This window comes from Mus caroli, unplaced genomic scaffold, assembly GCF_978045245.1.
Source record: "Mus caroli unplaced genomic scaffold, Mus_caroli_1 scaffold_8, whole genome shotgun sequence".
NCBI lineage: Eukaryota > Metazoa > Chordata > Mammalia > Rodentia > Muridae > Mus > Mus caroli.
In genome coordinates, this window is record NW_028227263.1 from 79,578,079 (window position 1) to 79,598,707 (window position 20,629).

General features: G+C 37.6%; 1 protein-coding gene across 7 annotated transcripts in view; it reads left to right on the forward strand.

The window, feature by feature from the left end:
- Mef2a (myocyte enhancer factor 2A) overlaps nucleotides 1–20,629 on the forward strand; it is a 131,962-nt gene that overhangs the window by 15,734 nt on the left and 95,599 nt on the right. For 6 of the 7 annotated variants that reach the window (XM_085841660.1, XM_029479490.2, XM_021166331.3 and 3 more), the window contains exon 2: nucleotides 7,642–7,694. The gene's annotated coding sequence lies outside the window, so the exon portion shown is untranslated. Of the gene's footprint in view, nucleotides 1–7,641; nucleotides 7,715–20,629 lie in introns of all 7 variants that reach the window. The other variant, XM_085841658.1, reaches the window with a different exon arrangement.

Genomic DNA, 20,629 nt, shown 5'->3' on the forward strand with positions numbered 1-20,629 from the left:
ATAGTGATGGGCCACAGAGTTCAGGAAGGAGGGATGAGCAGGTGATGGGGCTTCATGATGCATGGTGTCTGAGCTGGAGAGAAACTGTTCTAAAAATTAAACATGTATAAAGGCATTTTATATATAGAGATTTTTAGTAAAAGACTCAGAATTGAAAGAGTAAAGAGTCAGAAGAGCATAGAGTACAAGTTTTGACTAGAATGGAGGACTTTTCAGAAATAGAACAGCCTAAGGAAGTCAAAGCTTGAGACCAGACTGTAGGTCTCACAAAGGCCTGAATATTGAATATTGTATTTTGTTCTTATGGTGAAGAAATTGAATTAGAAGTGGTGAGTCTTCTTTAATATGCTCATAATTAATAAAGACACTAATGCTTGTCCTTTTATATCAGTAGAGCTTTGTTAATGAATCAGTGTTTAGGGCTACTTTTTATACAGTATAGTGCTAGGCTCAGTTTTTGTTTGATAGAAATAGATACATGTATCATGGGAGTAGAAGACATAGGCAAGAACCCTTTTTTTCATTCTTCCCTCTATTCTACTGTCTTCTTGATCTCTTTTCCTAGACCACACCTTATTAGGTAGTCTTTTCTTTAATTTTTCCAATGATTCTCAGAGATGAGTGGCTTTCATGATAAGTAAATTGTGCATCATGAGTGTTCTTTGTTGGTAGCCCAAACTTTTGAAAGTTTTAAATGCAATCAAATAATATGTACTCTTCTGGGGGCTAATTACCTGCATCGCATCTCTACTGTGTTGGACCATATTCATAATTCTGGTATTTATTGAGGTCACAGACTTGTAAAAGTACCTGCTTTCTCCTACATTCATTGGACTTCTTTTCTGATTTATCCATGTTTATTGTCTAGAAGTTATATGTTCCATTTTGTGTAGGCTGTGTTTTCTACATTCACTTTTAATGGCTATTTTAGTTTCAAGTTTGAAGCTGAATTATAAATAAAGCCTGAACATTTGAATGAACACAAGTCTTTATGCAGATATATGCTTTTGCTTTCATGGGAAAATACCAACAAGTATCGGATTTCTGGTCACACAACTGTTTTTCAGTATAATTGTGTGGATTTATCATCTTACCAACAGTCAGTGAAAGTTCTGGTTTCTGTCATTTTCACCAACATGTGTTGTCAGTCTTTAAAACTGAACCACTTTAATGAGTATGTCTGCATCATGCTATACTTAAAATTACATATCCTTAGTAATGATGCGTAACATTTTTCATTTATTTACTGGCTATTCATGTTTTTGGTGAAATGTCTCTTCACATTTTTTGCCTATTTTAAGCGGTTTCTTTGTGTTTTTATATAAGAGATCTTTATATTTTCATGATAGATTGGGTGTGGCACACACCTCCAATCCCAGTGTTCTGGAGATTGAGGTAGATGGATTGCCAATTCAGGGCACCCTTGGGCCACATGGTGAGACCCTATCACATAACAAACAAGAAAGTCAAATAAGAACAGTTCCTGATAAGAAGCCTTTTTTTTTTTTTTTTTGAGTTGTCTGTTTTATTATGGACTTAAAAGATTGCTTTCAAAGAGCAGGTTTGATTTTTGGTGTACTTTGTCGGTTTTTTCATTTAGGTACCTGATATTTGTATGCTATCTGACAAACCTATGCCTTTTAGCAGAATTTAAAGAAAAAAATTAAGGTGTGTGAAATATATACCCTTTTTATTTTAATTTATTTTTGTACACACACAAGCACACAGGCATGCATGCATGCGGCATGGCACGCGGCATATCAGTGGGCAACCTGCAGGAGTTGGTTCTCTCTTTCTACCTTATTGAACTCTTGTTGACAGGATTGGCAGCAAAGAGCCTTTACCTGATGACCATCACACTGTCCTCTAGTTAGTAGAATTTTTGTCCTGTGTTTATTTGGAAGTATCATTGTCTACCTCTTATGTATAAGCCTATGATTCATTTTGAGTGAATGTTTGTAAATGACAATATTGTTGTCTATGTGTTTGTCCAAGGATCATTTGTTACTGAGACTTTGACTTTCCTAGTACCTTTGTTGAATATCATGTACGTGTGTGCCTGTGTGTGTGTCTTGTGTGTGATTCTACATTTACTATTTTACACTGAATTGTGTGTGTGTGTGTGCTTAATTACAAAAGCATACTGTATTACATTGTCTTAAAGTCAGGTAGAGTGGGTCCACCTATCTTTGTTTATTCATAAAATTGTTTTAGTGGTTGTGTTGTTTTTAACTCGGACCCAGGAAATGGCAAAAGCACAGGAGAGGAAGGGTTTGTGTTTGGGTCAGGGTTTTTTTTTTTTTTTGTTTTGTTTTGTTTTGTTTTGTTTTTTTGTTCCAGTGGTGTGGAAGGTGTGGCGGCCAGAGTGACTCTTTGCTATGGTGTTAAGAATATGAGACTGCTCGCCTACTTCTGGGGAAATCAGGAGAGAGATGGGGCAAGAAATGTGGCTATAAACCTCAAAGCCCAACCCCTCATTAAGCCTTACTTTTCCGATGTTCCACAACCTCCTGAAACAGCGCCACCAGCTGGGGGCTAAGTGTCAGAACACATGAGCCCGGGGAGGAGGGGTACTGCATCCACAGCACAGCATCTGTGTTACCACTTTTAAACTGCCATGCTGGTTGTTGAGACAAGGCTCTTTAGTCACCTTTAATGCCCTAAGCTCACGGAAATTCTCTTGCTGCCTCCCAAATGCTGTGATTAAAGGTGTGGACCACCATGTTCGCACCATGTCAGTTTTGGTTTCGTTTTGCTTTGTTTTGTTTTTCCCCCCCAGAGACAGGGTTTCTGGGTGTTGCCCTGGCTTTCCTGGAATTCACTCTGTAGATCATGCTGGTCTTGAACTCACAGAGATTCTCCTGTCTCTGCCTCCTGAGTGCTGGGATTATAGAGGCATGCATTACCTCTGTCCCACCCATGTCAATTTTTATAAGAACGTTCGTTTGTTGAGATTTTGATTGTAACTGTGTTGAGCCTTTGGTAATTTGGAGAGAATCAGTATTGTAACAGTTTTGAGAAATCAGATGAATGAGTGTGGCATCTCCATTACTTTAGAACTAATTTAATTACTTTTACTGTTTCTTAGTATTTACCATTGTTAGTCTTACACATATGTTGTTAAATTTATCTTTAGGGCTGGTGAGATGGCTCAGTGGGTAAGAGCACCCGATACCTCTTCCAAAGGTCCGAAGTTCAAATCCCAGCAACCATATGGTGGCTCACAACCATCCGTAATGAGATCTGATGCCCTCTTCTGGAGTGTGGGAAGACAGCTACAGTGTACTTACATATAATAAAAATAAATAAATCTTAAAAAAAAAAAGATGTAGACTTAAAAAAAAAAAAAAGCCGGGCATGGTAGCACACGCCTTTAATCCCAGCACTGGGAGGCAGAGGCAGGCGGATTTCAGAGTTCGAGGCCAGCCTGGTCTACAAAGTGAGTTCCAGGACAGCCTGGGCTATACAGAGAAACCCTGTCTCAAAAAACAAACAAACAAAAAATTATGGTTAAATATGGTTTTGAGCTCAAATAATGACATTTAAAAATTTCTAAATTTGGGCCTGCAAAGATGGCTGAGAGGGTTAAGAGCACACATTGGTTTTGTAGATAGTCCAAGTTTGGGTTCCCAGCATCCATACTGGGTGGCTATAGCCACTGGTAACTCCGGTGGCCTCTGGCCTTCACTGGCGCCTTTGCTTTCCTGCACAAGCCTACAGGCAGACACATACATAACATTAAAAATAATGAAATCTTAAACAGTTTTATAGGTACATAAATAATAAATGTAAATTATACAAAATTTTAAAAATTTAAATTTGTATTTGCCATTATTAATATATAAAAATGCAATTAGTTTAGGGCTTATGTCTTACTCTTGCAAGACTCACCTTTTAGCTTTAGTCACTTTATTATATTCTTTGAGCATTTTCTGTATATGTTGTCATGGTTGGTGTGTAGAGAAGGTATTTTACAGACTGGGTGTGTTTTCCTTGCACTAATTGCAGTGGTTAGAATACCCACAAAATGCTGACTAGAAAGACTAGTGGGCATCACTGCTTTTTGGCTAATCTTAGAGAGGGAGGTCCACCTGTACCGTCGAGGATGGCAAGGTGTATGTTTTCTGTAGGTGCTGAGATTGCCACTCCTCCCTTTAAGAGTGGCTGTTTTGTTAGCTTTCAATGCATTCACTAACATTAAGTGAATGGATAGTTTTCCTAGAATATTAATATAGTGACTTACATTTTTTTGACTATTGAACCAATCTTGTTTTCTTGAGACGAACCTCAGTTGTAGTATGTTCCCTTTTCATATATTGATAAGACACTGGTAATATTAGTGTATAGTTTCTTCTTCTTCTTTTTTGTTTTTCGAGACAGGGTTTCTCTTTATAGCTCTGGCTGTCCTGGAACTCACTTTGTAGACCAGGTTGGCCTCGAACTCAGAAATCTGCCTGCCTCTGCCTCCCGAGTGCTGGGATTAAAGGCGTGCGCCACCACGCCCGGCCCTTTGCTTCATTTTTATATGAAGGTTATTTAGGTTGGTCTTCAATAGATTAAAGAGCCATTTCTAATTTTTTCTTTTTCCTAAAAGAGATTGTATCATACTGACATGAAATCTGTAGGCATACATTTTTTACAACCTACTTTAATAAGCACTCAACCTCTCCTCTAGCCCAGCACCCGCAGAGGACGTGGGGGAAGTGGACCTGTTCAAAAACAGTTCTTTGGGGCAAGTTTGATGTTCTTTCTCAGAAGTTCAGACCCATAGCAAACATCAACCATGACTCAGCAGCTCCTTATACATTTATAGTCCTGTCTGTGGCTAATGTGCCAGGAGACATATGCACTTGATTATATTTTTTATGTAGTTGGATGTAGAGCACAGTTAATCCAAGTTGGATTATAGTACTAGTCAGGGGTTAGATATCTTTCTGTCTATTAATTTTCTGTTGTAAAGGGATTTTGAATCTTGAAGTATAATTGTGATTTACTTTCTGTTTGGTTTTGTAGTGCTTGTTTCATGCATGTTGTAACTTGCTACATAAACATTTATAATATTTTGTATCTTTGAAAAGACAACATTAAGTATTATGAACTGTCCTTTTATTCCTCATAGTCCATCTCCTGAAATCTCTTTCTCCAGTGGAAACCAGGTAGATGACCTAATTAAATTTATTTCTGATGCTCTAATCTACCCGGTGCAGACTCAGTCCTATTTAAGCCCTATGGAGATGCTTGCTGCAAGTTCGAGGTTCTGTGCTTTCTTGTGCATTCTCTCTGTCTCTCCGGCTCACTGTCTCTTTTCTTCCCTCCTTCCCCCCCACCCTTTTTTGTGAAAGGGTTTTTTCATGACAGAGCCCAGGTGTCCTTTGAACTTTGTAGACCAGGCTGACTGCCTGTCTCTGCCTACCCAGTGCTGAGATTAAGGGCATGCATCACCATGCCCAGCTCTGGTCTTTATTTCTGAATAACTGGCTATAAAGCATGGACTACCAAAGCCTCATCACAGGCTTGATTGATTTGCTAGAGTAGCTCATAGAATTCGGGATACTTTCTCTTTGTTTACCTGTTGTATGTTGAATATTTTATATCAAGTATTTCAGATTTTAGATTTTTAAAGATTTCATGATACTTTCATGAATTTAAGGAAATAAGATACCATTCTGAACATGGAAGTTAGTTCTGTTTGATGCATACCTTATATACAATTTTATATAATATTTGTGTATACCTATGCTATTAATTCAGCTAGTAGGAAGACTAGGTATTAATTCAACTAATAAGACTAGGTATGGAATTTTCTGCGTATGGAGTCAGGCCAGTACTCTGATTTTGAATATTTTAATTGGATGCTAATCTGTGAAGGGTATACTAAAGAATAATACAGAGAATACAATGAACTGCCAGAGAGAGGAGATGCAGAGACCAAATTCCTAGGCAAATGGATGGACCTGGAGGGCATCATCCTGAGTGAGGTAACCCAATCACAAAAGAACTCACATGATATGTACTCACTGATAAGTGGATATTAGCCCAGAAACTTAGAATACCCAAGATATAAGATACAACTTGTTAAACACATGAAACTCAAGGAGAACGAAGACCAAAGTGTGGACACTGTGTCCCTTCTTAGAATTGGGAACAAACACCCATGGAAGGAGTTACAGAGACACAGTTTGGAGCTGAGACAAAAGGATGGACCTTCTAGAGACTGCCGTATCTGGGGATCCATCCCATAATCAGCCTCCAAACGCTGACACCATTGCATACACTAGCAAGATTTTGCTGAAAGGACCCAGGTAGAGCTGTCTTTTGTGAGACTATGCCGGGGCCTAGCAAACACAGAAGTGGATGCCCACAGTCAGCTATTGGATGTATCACAGGGCCCCCAATGGAGGAGCTAGAGAAAGTATCCAAGGAGCTAAAGGGATCTGCACCCCTATAGGTGGACCAACAATATGAACTAACCAGTACCCCAGAGTTCGTGTCTCTAGCTGCATATGTATCAGAAGATGGCCTAGTCGGCCATCACTGGAAAGAGAGGCCCATTGGTCGTGCAAACTTTATCTGCCTCAGTACAGGGGAACGCCAGGGCCAAAAAGTGGGAGTGGGTGGGTGGGGGAGTGGGGGTGGGGTGGGGGACTTTTGGGATAGCATTGGAAATGTAAATGAAATAAATACCTAATTAAAAAAAGTCTTCTTTCTACCTTTGCCAAGAAAAAGAGTCTTCTTTGTGTATCTTTTAATGTCTGATGTTTAATATTTAATTTGCAAATGTAAAAACAATATTTGGCAGTTTGTGTGATACCTTTAACGGATGTGCCCTTTAGAAACAAAAATTATGAACTCACAACAATTAAAACTGCTAGATTAGAGTCTTAACTCTGGATTTCTTCAGAGACAGGATTCGTTTTCACGAGCTAAGCAGATTTACTTGGGGATTAGTTGAATTACCTGCACCTTTCTGCCCCATTGTGCTAACCCTGGTATTGATCCTGGTTAGTTGAGGTGAGGAGTGGGGTATGACTTAGCCATTTTTACCCTTTCCTCAGATGTCTCCAGGCGCGGTGTTCTTTATGCACCTGATGTATTGGGTGGATTTCTTAATGGAGCTGAATTGTTAAAGTGATGTTTTCTATTCATTGTTGCCCTTCTAGAGTCATTATCTTATTTTTTGTTTGCTTTAGAAGACAGCTGGTGAAAGTATAAGTATGCCTCTCGTGTTGGAGCACAGACACATTTTAGGAGAATGCAAATCATTGCCACACAATGCAATATTTTAAACTTTTTTTTTTTTTTTTTTTTTTTTTTACAATACTTTTAGTATAAGGATGCTATGTGATATAGAGAAAAGGAAAATAGGACCTAGGACTCCAGTTTTGAATCTCATTGCATTTATTACTGAACATTTAAGCAATATTTCCTGAAATAAATGGGTGTGACATTAGGCACTTTATTGGTTGGCATTTTATTGGCTAAGCAAAATAAATGCCTTTTGCCAACTGAACTTTGCATCATTCATCAAGTATTTTTGGAGCTATCTACCATGAATGGTATTGGGTATTAGACATTTTTAATAATAAATTCTCTGAGAATCAATAATAACACAGCTCTTTTATCCTTTTTTTCTTCCTTAAGGAATTGCAGCTTGTGGAAAAGAAACAAAGAAGAGTTTTCTGCAAGAATCAAACGTAAGAGTAATTGATATCTAGTAAGATATTTTTCCTTTTACCATGTTATGAAATGTAACCATAGTGAAACATTTCCTAAAAATTAAGCTATTTTTGTGACCTTGGATGACAGTAATTTTAGAGTTTATCTGGGGGATTAGTTAATATCAGTTGAGGATATTTGTAACATCTCACTGAAATGTATAATGTTGAATATATATTATCAAGTTTTCTTACTTTATCTGGCCTTCCTAAGATAACTTTTTACTTCGTGTACTTCCATGTAAAATGTTAATTAATGTTCATTTTTATTGGAAAATACCAATCTTCATTAAACATTGCAGTTTCTGGTGATAATAAATAAATAGGAAATAGAAAAATAATATAAGGTTAAAGGACATAAATTAAATAATCACAGGGAGGATTTTCAAATAAAAAGTCAAAGGAAGTCTAGCCATGCCTCTGAGATGAAGGTCAAAGAGAGAAAGAGAACACATTTTAGGGGGTGTTTAGAGGAATGAGTATTTTGTGAGGATTTGAAGTTGTTGCCTTCTTAAGCCCATGTTTACATACAAAGGTATGGATTAAGTTTACCTTGATCTCGTCAGCCTAGGTAAGTGCAACTGGCGAGCCAATGCTAAACCAGAGAGAGAAAAATAGAAAAGACCAGAATAGACGAAATTATTTTGAAATCAAATAGCAAAGCTGGGAAGTAATCCTACTTTTTTCTTATTTGTTCATTTGTTTATTTTGAGACACAGTCTCACTATGTAGTCCTGGCTATAGACTAAGCTGGCCTAGAACTCGCAGAGATCCACCAATGTCTACCTCCTGAGTACTGAAATTAAAAGCATATGCCACTACCCCCAGCTGATATTACTTGATTTAATAATTACTATAAAGCTACAATAGTTAAGATAACAAGTCAACAGAACAGAGCAAAATCCAGAACAGGCCCACAAATAGTGACCTGATTTGTATCAAAAACTCTAAAATAATTCAACAGGAGAAAAAGGTCTTTCTTTAAAAATTTGCCAGAAAAATATGGTACAAGTAATGGGATTTTGATGATGAGTGCTTTTACCCTATGGATCAATTTTGGGAGAATTGACTTGCTAATGATACTGAGTCTTGCAGATGGTATCTTTTCCTATTTAAGTCTTCTTTTAAAGTCTATCTCAACAGTATTTTTGGTTGTCAATGCAAAGGTTTTATACCTATTTATTTCATTAATCACTAATGACTTTTTATGTTAGTGTTAGTTTCTAACAGTTTGTTGCTAATAGCAGTGACCCACACTTGATACCTATGTAAGATTCTGTAATTTGTCCATCTATAAACTTGGTGCTAGTAATGCTTTAGATTCCTTCAGATAGTCTGTGTAGATCATCTTTTTTCTATGGCCAAGATTATTGCTTCCTCCCTTTTAATTTTATGTCTGTTTCTTTTGCATTCTTTATTTTGTTGACTAACCATCCCAGAGAAGTGTTGACTAGAGATGGTAAGAACTGACATCCTTCTCTTATTCCTGATCATATGTTGAATACCTTCAGCCTTTTTACCAGCTTCTGTTGATCATTCTTTCCTTATTGTGAGTGGGTGGTAGAATTTTGTTAGCTGTGGGGTTTTTGTTGTTGTTTTTAATTTATTGAGATGATGTTTTTATTTCTTTTTTCTTTTTGAATATTTCAATGTGATTGTCAGCTACATTAATTTTAGAACATTAAACAACTAATCATGAGTTTTTGAGGTAATCCCTGTTTGGTTATCATTGTATATTACTGGTTTCATTTATAAAATTTAACTATTTTTTGTGTTTATTTACTTTTATTTTTCTCTCATATATTACAATCTTGATTGCATTTTGATTTCCCCTCCTGCCAGCACCCACTCCCCCATATGTTATCTTTTTTCTGATTTTTTTTTTTTTTTTTTGACTTTCAAGACTGGGCTTCTCTGTGAAATCCTGGCTGTCCTGGAACTTGCTCTGTAGATCAGGCTGGACTTGAACTCACAGAGATTCCCTACTGCCTGTGCCTCCCAAGTGCTGGCACTAAAGGCATGCTACCCCACTACCTGGTTTCTTTTGTGTTTATAATAGACCCCTTGGTTTGTAGAATTTTTTTTTTTTTGTAATTTTTTTAAAGTCAGTCTCTCTCTCTCTCTCTCTCTCTCTCTCTCTCTCTCTCTCTCTCTCTCTGTGTGTGTGTGTGTCTGTGCACACCTGTGTGCCTAAGCAGAGGCCAGAAAAGGCCATCCGATGGCTTCCTCTGTCAGTTTAAATTCATTCATATGAGGCATATCTCTTCCCTGAATGTGTGGCTAGCTTGAGCAGCAGCAAGCTTCATCATTCCTGTTTTTTACTTTGGGATGATGCTTGCTCTATGGATGCTAGGTTTCAAATGCCAGTCCTCATGATTTCAGAGCAAGTACTTAGCCCCTGAGCCATTACTCCAGCTCCTATTCTTTCTAGCTTTTTTTTTTTTTAATTATTATTTATCTTTTAAAGATCAGATCAATGCAGGTCTCTCTGGGAATGTTTGTGAAGTATTCAAGTTCCTTTCTAATTTTTTTTTTTTCTTAAAGGAAAGTTGGAGTTAAATGATTAGAGTGCTGGAGATTAAACTTAGCCCCTCGTTTGTGTTAGGCAGCTGCTCTACCACCTAGCTAACCCTCTAGCCCATAAAAAGGTTTTAATGTAGGTTTAACAATAGGCTTTGCTTGTATATGAATGCACATTTAATCTTGAGTTTCTGTGTTTTCATATTCTTCCTTGTGTCACATGGTTATTTACATTGAATTATTACATATGGATTTTCTATTGTGAGTTTTTTTCTATTTACTTTCCAGATATTTACGTAAATTTACAGATGTATTTCTTTATAGGGCACTGATTTAATCAGAACATGCATTGTTTGACATTTTGTGAACTTTCTGACATTTATGAGAAGGCATAGAAAATGGACTGTGTTGGTAATTGTTTTAATGTGTGCCAAGAAGAATGCGTTTGAGTAGAAATTTCTAGAATCGATAGGTCAAATTACTTGAGTAGTTTTCTTTTTTAACTCTTGAAGCTTACACCCTGACGTTCTGGTTGTTCTAATAATTGAATATGATAACTGGATTTGTTTCTCTTTCACTTCTTGGCTCATGTATTTTGAAGCTCTATTATTGGACACATATGACTATTTAGTGTCTTTTAGGAGGAATTGGCTTTTTTTTTTTTTTGCCATAAAATGACCTTCATTATCTCTGTAATAGGTTATGAAATAGTAAAAGAAATGATTTCTGTAGTTCCTCACAGAAATCCTATTATTCTTTTTATGTGCAACCTTTCCTTTTTTTTTTTTTTCCCACCTTTTGGTTGTTTGTAAGACTTGTATTTTTATTTTGAGTGTTTTACTTGGGATATGTATAATGTATACTGCATGTGTGTCTGATGCTGATGGATTCCAGAAGATGGCACCAGATCCCCTGGAACTGAGCTAGGGATGATTGTAAGCTGCCACGTGGGTGCTGGGAACCACACCCAGCTCTGGTTCTTTGTAAGAGCATTCAGTGCTCTTAACCCCTGAGCCAGCCATAGCTACAGAGTCTTTTAAGACGTAAAAAGAGAGATGTGGTGGCACACACTGATAATTCAGATCTCAGGAGGCTGAGGCAGGAAGACTACTTTGAGTCTGAGGTCATCTTGAAGTACATAGTGAGTTTCAAGCATGCCTTGGCTGACAGATCCTGACTCAGAAAGGTTGGCGGGGGGGGGGGGGGGGGGGGGGGAGGTGGGGGAGGGGGACTACTACTGAGCTTTAGTAATTTGATTGTGCTGTATTTTGGATGGTTTTCTTTGAGATGACATTGCTTAGCTTTTTAAAAAAAATTAAATGTAGAAATGTTTTGACTATTATTTCTTTTTAAAAAAAGATTTATTTATTATTATATGTAACTACACTGTAGCTGTCTTCAGACACTCCCGAAGAGGGAGTCAGATCTCATTACAGATGGTTGTGAGCCACCATGTGGTTGCTGGGATTTGAACTCAGGACCTTTGGAAGAGCAGTCAGTGCTCTTGAGTCTTCTCACCAGCCCCATTGGCTACTATTTCTTAAATATTCCATTTATTCTAGTCTTTTCCTTGCAGATGAAAATGTATTTGAATTGTCTTCATTGCTACTGATACCACCACTCATCTCTTATTTTCAGTTTTCTTTCTTTCTGTGACTTATTTGTATGGCAAATATATGAGTCTGAGATCACTGTTTTACTCCAGAAGTATACATCATCCAAGATGGTTTCAAACTTACTAGCATAGTTACTTTTTCTTCCACGTTTTACTTCTGTTTCTCCTTCATGCATGTGTATGCTGGGGTGTGTGCAAATGTCATATGTGAGTAGAGGTCATTGGTCAGCCTTGGGTGTTGTTTCCTATGAGCCATCCATTCACTTTGTTTTTCTTTGGGACCTGTGGCTTACCTGTTAGGCTAGGCTGACTGTCATCCACTAAGCCTCAGGGATCCACTTGTTTATGCCTCCTCAGCTCTGGGATTAGCAATGTGAGTACCGTGCCTAACCTTTTACTTGGGTGGTGGGGATCAAATTCAGGTCCTTATGCTTACAAAATAAGCACTTTACCAACTCCTGAGTCCGTATCTTTCCAAGCATACTAAATTTCTTTGTAATCATGTTTTTAAAAATGTGTAGGAGATTGAGCCTGTATGTGTATGGTTATATTTGTGGGTATGTTGGTGCTTATGTGCATGCTGGCTGGGCAGTAAGCCCCTGGACTCTGCTTCCAATTGCTTCCTAGTTCTGAGGTTACAGATGTGTGCTGTTGAAGAAGTAAAAACAAAATTCGAGGCTTTTGGGCCCAGGCTTGGGAGTGTAGCCTTTGTGGCTTAGTGCTCCAGGTGCTGGTCATAAAACAGATAGCTACATTCCTTCCTCCACCTACCCGCTTCCTGGGTTCAATTCAAAGAATGGCACCCTGACCATTACTGGAACCTGCAATGCAAATGTGCTATCTTTAGGGGCTCTTAGATTGTTAGGGGTTCTTAGAAACTGTCTTGAGAGATAACCTGACACTTGTGACTTTATACTTCCTTGTGACTCTTAACTGGTATTTTTGGTATTTTCCAACAACGCCCTCCCCACCTCCTTGAGTTGTGGTTTCTTCCTTTAAATACCCCCTTACTCAGCTACTCGGGGCGCCATGGTCCTCTACCCCTGCGTGGTGTATGACCATGGGCCCTAGAGCGCTCTTGAATAAAAATCCTCTTGCAGTTGCAGCAAGACCGTTTCTTGTGTGATTTGGGGTGTCACCTCTCCTGAGTCAGAACGTGGGGGAGTCCTCACGTTGTGGGTCTTTCACTGTTATTCACGCCTAGCTTTTACATGAGTCTTGTGGATCTGGGCTCAGGTCCTCATCCTTGCACAGTAAGCACTTTACCCACAAAGCCACCTTCCTGCTCTCTTAACTGTTGTTGTGATAGCTTCGTCAACTTACATATCTAAGCTCTTGATTTCTGGGTCTTCATATTGATTGATTGTTCTTATGTTTTCTTGCTGCTTTTTATTTTCTATATTTTGTTTGGATGCTGGATCTTAACAGTTTGACATTTTTGAGGAAGGATTATCATATCAAGTGAATCAGATGTTTTAAAGCTTATGCAATGATTAATTCCATAAAATAACAATTACTGTGTTAAACAAAAAGGAAGCAAAAGCCTAGAAAAGGATCATGTGTATATAGACATTTGCTTTAGGACAGAAATTATAACAGCAGAGTAAAGAATTATTCAGTAACTAAAAATGAAATAATTGATAATCTATTTGGAAAAAGAAGTACCTTATTTTCTTATTTTCTACAATGCAGAAAGCAAAGACAGATTATTCATTTTTAATTAGAAGGCAAAACTGTAAAACAGTTAGAAGCTTCTATAGGAAAATATAGAGATAATTTTTAATACATTTAGCAGACAAAAGGGCCAAATCCAAAGATTCAGAGCACTCTTGTCAATCATGGACAGTTCAGTGAAAGAAGGAAAAGAGACTTGGACAAGCACCCCATAAAGAAAATCTAAATGTTTACAAAGCAGGCGAAGAGATTCTTAGCCTATTACTAATCAAGAAAATACGGCAAAGAGACTGTGATAACTCTAGTAGAGGAACTGAGATCTAAGTGATTAGTAATACTTGTTTTGAGAGGATACTTAGTTATGTGAACTCACTAAAGACTGAGTTACTGTGTGTTACTACCAAAATAATCAGGAAAATGGTCTCCTTTTGAAGTAAAGGAGGATTGATTACTGAGGAAGGTACTGATGTTTTAGGAATACTGATGCTCTTAAGGTTTTTTTTTTTTTTTACTTTTTTATTGGTTCCATTTACCCTAATCCCACTCATCTACCTCACCCCCGTACCTGCCCTCTACTTTTGCAATCTTCCCCACAACAGAGAATAAAACAAAAAACAACAACAAAAAACCCCATCTCGTTGTGGAAGCAAGCAATTTCTTTGCTTGCAAATGCTCATTGCGGTGATTTATTGGTCTGGTTTACTCTATTCATACTGGAACCTCAAAGGAACTCTTCTTGTATATTCTTTCTTGCCCTGTGTCATGGAGGTCCTCTAGTTTTGGATTTTTAGGACCAGTACTCCAGCAGTTAAATTGATGGGATTGGGAGAGCGTTCTTTAAGAGCAAAGAACCATTGGTTTTACTATATATATTACAAAAGCATAAATGTGCCCAATATATTTTGTGTATTTTTCTGTAAGAGACTATAGGACATTTTTTTTCTTTTCTTTGTGGAATATAGTTGTGTTCTCTTATATAGACATTGGGATTAAAATTACTTGGTATTGTCTAATTCTGAATGTCAAAGTAGACTGTTTCTCTCTTCCTTTTTAGTATGTAGTATGGTCTATAATGTGTTAGGTTTTTTTTAAAGTATATATTTTAAAGATGGTACAAAAGCATATATAATTACAATTTTGTTTTTTCAGTTTCTATATAATATTAAGTACATCATCAGTACTTTATTATAAAATAGGCTTTGTATTAGGTCAGGATTTGCCCAATTGTCATGCATGTTTTTGGGGTGTTTTAAGCTAGGCTAGGCTAGGCTGGGCTGTCGTCTTCAAAGGTCAGATAAACATTTTTTACTTAGTTTCAATCGATGATGGGATTATCAGGATTTAGTCCCTTGTAAGTTGAGTGTTTGTGTTTAGAGAATCCAATATTATTGTGCTTAGTTGCAATAAGTTTTCTAATGATAATAAGTTACTTGGGAATATATTAATAAAAGAAAGAAGTAGGACATTGCCGACTCCTTGCCAGCAGGTCCAGGCAAGAGGTCCTGGTCCCACTGGGGTTTCTCCAGGGCCGAGGGGGATGTTGAATGTTGACAGCCCAAAAGAAAGACACCGAACTGGGAGTCTTGTCGAAGCAAAAACTTAACTTCATGGCATCAGCCTCTAGTTTATGTAAGTTCTGAACATAGGGAGGGGGATTTTTGGTGGGGTAAGATAGCATAGGAGGCGGGGAAGGGTGATGGAGGGTATGGAGTGACTGACAGGGCCAATGGCAAAGCTCTACATCAGCAATGGTAGGGCAGAGGCAGGGCCAAACAGGTTTTACTGAGTCACCCTGATACGGAAGTGATTGAGACAGGTCTCAAAATTTGAGCCAGGCTCGGGTTTGTTTTCAAGGCCTAAACCAGGGCCAAAATGGGGTCCAACAGGATATTAGCTAAGAGTGATGGTCCATGTCTATAATCTCAGCAGTGGGGCTCAGGAGGGAAGCTCAGATCAGTCTTGGTTATTTAGAAAGCCTGGCACTGCTTAAAACAAAACTGAGTGGAACACCTCTATCCTGAAAACTACAAACATCTATTGTAGTATGTCACTGAAAGAGATTTAAAAAACATCAGATAGATGCAGTAACATACTACATATGAGCTGGTATTATGGTCAATGTTAAAATAGATTCAACACAGTTAAAAAAAATCCCAGCTAGCTTCTATGCCCCTACTATATAAGCTCTCAAAAGTGTTTAAAATGTTTTCATAATTTTTATATTAATTAAGTAGTAATGTAATTTTTAGTGTTTACTTATATACAATATGAATCTACTGGCTGGCTACACATACGTGCACACACACACACACACACACACACACACACACAGAAAAAGATACCTTAGTTTCCATAAGTCTATGAGCATTATTACTATTGTAAAATTTGCTCCCTGAAGCTTAGATTTAAATACAGGTCCCTTTATGGCAGAACCTGTCCTATTACATACTGCTATATGCATCATCTTTGATGTTTGAAACAAACATCTTTGATGTTTGAAACAAACAAAATTGAGAATGACTAAAGAACCATTCGTAGAATTTTTTGTGTAGACTTGAATCTACCTTATAGGGGATATATGCTTAAATGTTCTTTCTTACTATATTAACGTTCCCATAGCCAGAGAATTATACAGTACGTACTTCGTTTTTTAACAGTGAAAAAAAAAAACTGGCTGAGTGATTTAATTGCTTGATTAAAATCACTAATACTAACCAGGCATTTAATCCCAACACTTAGGAGGAAGGAAGAGATAGGCAGATCTCTGGGTTTGAGGTCAGCCTGGTCTGCAAACAAGTTTCAAGGCAGCCAGAGCTACAAGGCTAGCCAGGACTGTGTGGTTGGCCTAGAGCACCTTTATGCCCAAGGGGCATGGGGATAACCAATAAATTAATCATGGGCTCCTTTACTTGGAATTGCTTCTAAAGATACTGTTTTAAATTGTCTCTTCTTTTTTATATAGTTTCAACCATAATTGTCTTATAAATAAGACAATTTTTATTTCACAATTATACATACATTGAATGAAATGAATATTTTAATAAGCATAGTGACTGTTTTTCAGTAACCAGAAGTTCATGACACTATAAAGAATCCTGCTAATAAATATTATTATTATTCTTGTGAGTTGCAAAATGTAGTAATGTCTTCAGTAGGGGTTTTAATTTTCAAATTACATATTTTATTTAGAAAGTACCTTATACATGTTATTATTTTGAAATAAAAATATAGACTGCTTTATACATCCCTGACACTTGGTTTGATGCATGATGTACCAACATGATACAGAGGACATTGTTATTCTTACATCTAGGCTTAGAAAAGTCACAGACATTGTTGAAGTCACAGTAACAAAGGCAAGATAAAAATGAATGCTGGCTTTTTATTTAAAATAAAGTTCCTGACTCAAGACATCTCACCCCTGTTTCTCTTTACACTGTCAGTTTTCCCTTATTTTCCTACAGATGACACATGATCAATCTATCTCAGTTCCTTGTGGCTTTATTTTATAAAAGAGGGTAAAAATGCCCTAAAGGATATTAGGATAATTAACAAAATTGAAACTGTGGCCTATGCTTTTGAATTTGGTTAGTGTACTTGGCTATATAAGAGAATACTCTTGCTCTTAAGAAATTCATACTTGAAGAATTAAGTTGTAAAGAGCATGATTTGTGCAACCCACCCTCAAGTGGTTCAGATTCATTTTTATCTTTATGCAGAGATATATAGAAGACACATTCTCATAGGAGTAAAAAATACAGTAAAATGTTAAAAATTTGGTCAACCTAGGTAATAGTTTTGCATGAATTTTCTGTATTATTCTTGAAACTTTAATATATTTGAAATTATTTTTAAACACAGAGCTAAGCATTACATTGAAAAATTAAATTAAAAAACTATTTCAGAGGGCTAGGGAAGGTATCTTAGTGGCTATGAGTACTGTTCTTGTAGAGACCCAAGTTCTATTTCCAGCACTTACATTGGTCAGGACAACTGCCTGTAATTTCCACTTCCAGTTTTTATGGGCACTTGTGCATACATGGGGGAAAAAGAAAACAAAACAAAAACCCTCCATACTGACACATATACATAAAAATAAAAAATCATTTCAGATCTAAGTATACTTGCTGAGAACATGCTTTATATGTTCTTTTAAGACATGCATGCATTTAACTGTTAGAGCATGGATATCCTATTCAGTAGTCCTATTTAGCTGTGATGCTTATGAAGCACAGCAGCAAACAGGATAGCAACCTATTCCTAAAGGTGCAGTAGTGGCACTTAGATCTTGCTGATAGCTAGCAGTTGTCTAATTGGACTTACTGCCCGCTCAACAGGAGGGAAATCATGCCTGATCTTGTTCACCTACCCAGTCACCAATGGCTAGTGAGGTTATGCATCTCAGAGGAGAACCTACTACTGCCACCTTTATAACCAGTATAATTCTTAACTGCATTCTGTACCCACAGATAAAAATGGCTTTCCTCTCCTCTAGTATCTTCTCACAACTGATGGAGTCTATTACAGAAAGCCACCACCAGTAAAAATGTAGAAAAGGACTGACCATGGGGTACCCAGCCCCAATTAATACATCTGCAACACAACCCTACACCTAAGGCCTAGGGAAATGAATTTTCTATACTGTTCTTGAAACTTTTTAATATATTTGATATTATTTTTAAATATACAGCTAAATTGATATTGCAAAATGAAATAAAAAGTTATTTCAAAGAACTGGAGAGGTGGCCAAGTGGTTAAGAGCATAGAAGAAGGAGTGCACAGATTAGGGGTCAGAGGACTAGGAAGTTTGTTGCAAGATTATGCTTTCTAGATTGGACAGAAAAGCTACACTCTTGAGAGCATAATAATATGGTTGCTTATGCAAGACCTGAACAGTTGATATGCCAACATAAATAAATGAAATCACAGGAGCCCCACCCCTGAATAGAGAGCTACAAGAAATTACAAGCTGGGGGGGGGGGAGAATATGAATTAATCTTTCCCAGAGATAAGCCCCTTAAATGGTTCTCCAGTTCCAAGTAGTCAGCCCTTATAAATATACATCCAAGCAAAATCCTCAGCAGGTTACATTTGTATTTTTTGCATGTTATGTATATAGTGATAATAGTTAAGGAATAGGAGGCCATGAATTTGAAAGGAGTTTGGTGGTCATAAGAGTGGTTGAAGGGAGGGGAGGGAGAGGGAAATGATATAATTATATTTATAAAGTTTGAGATTAAAATTTCATCATTTCCCTTTCCTTTTTCCCACATATCATCCCTCTTATTCTCATTCAGATCATGGTCTCCTTTTCTTTAATTGTTGTAGTTGTTAGTTGTTGTTGTTGTGTTGTTGTTGTTGTTGGTGGTGGTGGTTGTGTGAGAGAGTATGTGTTTATTCCTAAATATTTAAATACAACCTGTTCTGTTTTTATAATATTACTTGTATATATGTTTTCAGGGCTGACCATTTGGTATTGAATAACCAAATGGTGTACTCTTTTCTTGGGAAGTCTATTTCTCATAGACTTCAACATACCCTAGTTGCCTATTCTTTGTTTAGCGTTAAGGTCTCATGAACTTTCTTCCTTCCATGTTATTATGTCTGTTGTTCTTGTTCAGCTTCTGTTTAGGTAGCCATGTTGTTGAAACTTCAAGGGTATAGTTTCTTGACTTTTCTAGGAGACACAATCTTATAGACAACTTCCTGTTCCTTTGGCTCTTTATAGTCTTTCTGCCCCCTCTTCCACAATGATCCCTGAACCTTAGGTACAGGATTTGTGCTGAGAAACTTAAACTTCCTTGATGAGGGGTATGTGTGGGTATAAAGATAAATCCTTAGACTGTAACTAAGGATTATGGTAGTTTAGTAAATTGGTGATTGTAGATTCTTCTTTAAGATGCATGACTTCAGCTGGGCGTGGTGGTGCACACCTTTAATCCCAGCACTCGGGAGGCAGAGACAGGTGGTTTCTGAGTTCAAGGCCAGCCTGGTCTACAAAGTGAGTTCCAGAACAGCCAGGGCTATTCAGAGAAACCCTGTCTCTAAAAACCAAAAAAGAAAAAGAAAAAGAAAAAGATACATGACTTCAGTAGGTCTGCATAGTTTTGGCTTAGGTTCACATAACCAGGCATGGTTTCCCTCTTGTTGAGAGGGTCTTAGGTCCAATTAGAGAGCTGTTGGTTACTGCCAAGATACGTGTGCCACTACTGTACTCTTAGGGTCATCGCGCCATGTTGGTGGTTGTGTTTCATAGGCATCAAAGTTAAGACTGTTGGCTTCTTCCCTTCTTTGGAAGCTTGAATGGTTCTCTCAGGTTAGATCCAGCTTGGGTCCTCTGGAATTTTTGTTCGAATGGCTTGATATCTTCAGCATCAGTTACTTAACTTCACCTCTTGAGGGAAACCAAAAGCAACAGCAATATCCTGTAACCTTTTTGAGAGTCTCTTAAACCGCTCTGACTACTGACTCAAAAGAGGGCTTTTCATGCCTAGTGTTGGTTTTTTTGTTAGGTAGTCTGTGGCTCTTGGGACTGGGGAGCATTGTCAGTCCAGATGGGGATATTTCCTTTAAACTGTACGTATATTTATTATCTGATTTACATGTATTATAAGTGTTTTTAGGTAGATAGTTAACAGAATGATTCCTATGACCTTTTTAGACATATTCACTGTTCTCTCCCTCTTTCCCTCCCTCTTTCCCTCCCTCTTTCCCTCCCTCTTTCCCTCCCTCTTTCCCTCCCTCCCTCCCTCCCTCCCTCCCTCCCTCCCTCCCTCCCTCCCTCCCTCCCTTCCTTCCTTCTGAATTTATTTCTCCCTCCCCAGCCCTTGGACCTAAATTGAAAGCCATTTACCACTTCATATTTCGGGTACCATGCTATTCCCCTCATTCTTGCCCTCCTCACCCCCAGTGGTCTATTTTTACTTTACTGATTTCTGCAATTATTCCACACTATGTATTCACATCTGAAAATTTGAAAATTTGGAGATAGGAGCCTCTGATAAGAGAGATGTGATATTTGTCTTTCTGTGTCTGCACTACCTCACTCAATATAATCTTTTCTAGTTCCATCCATTTATCTGCCAAGTTCATCAGTTCGTTTTTC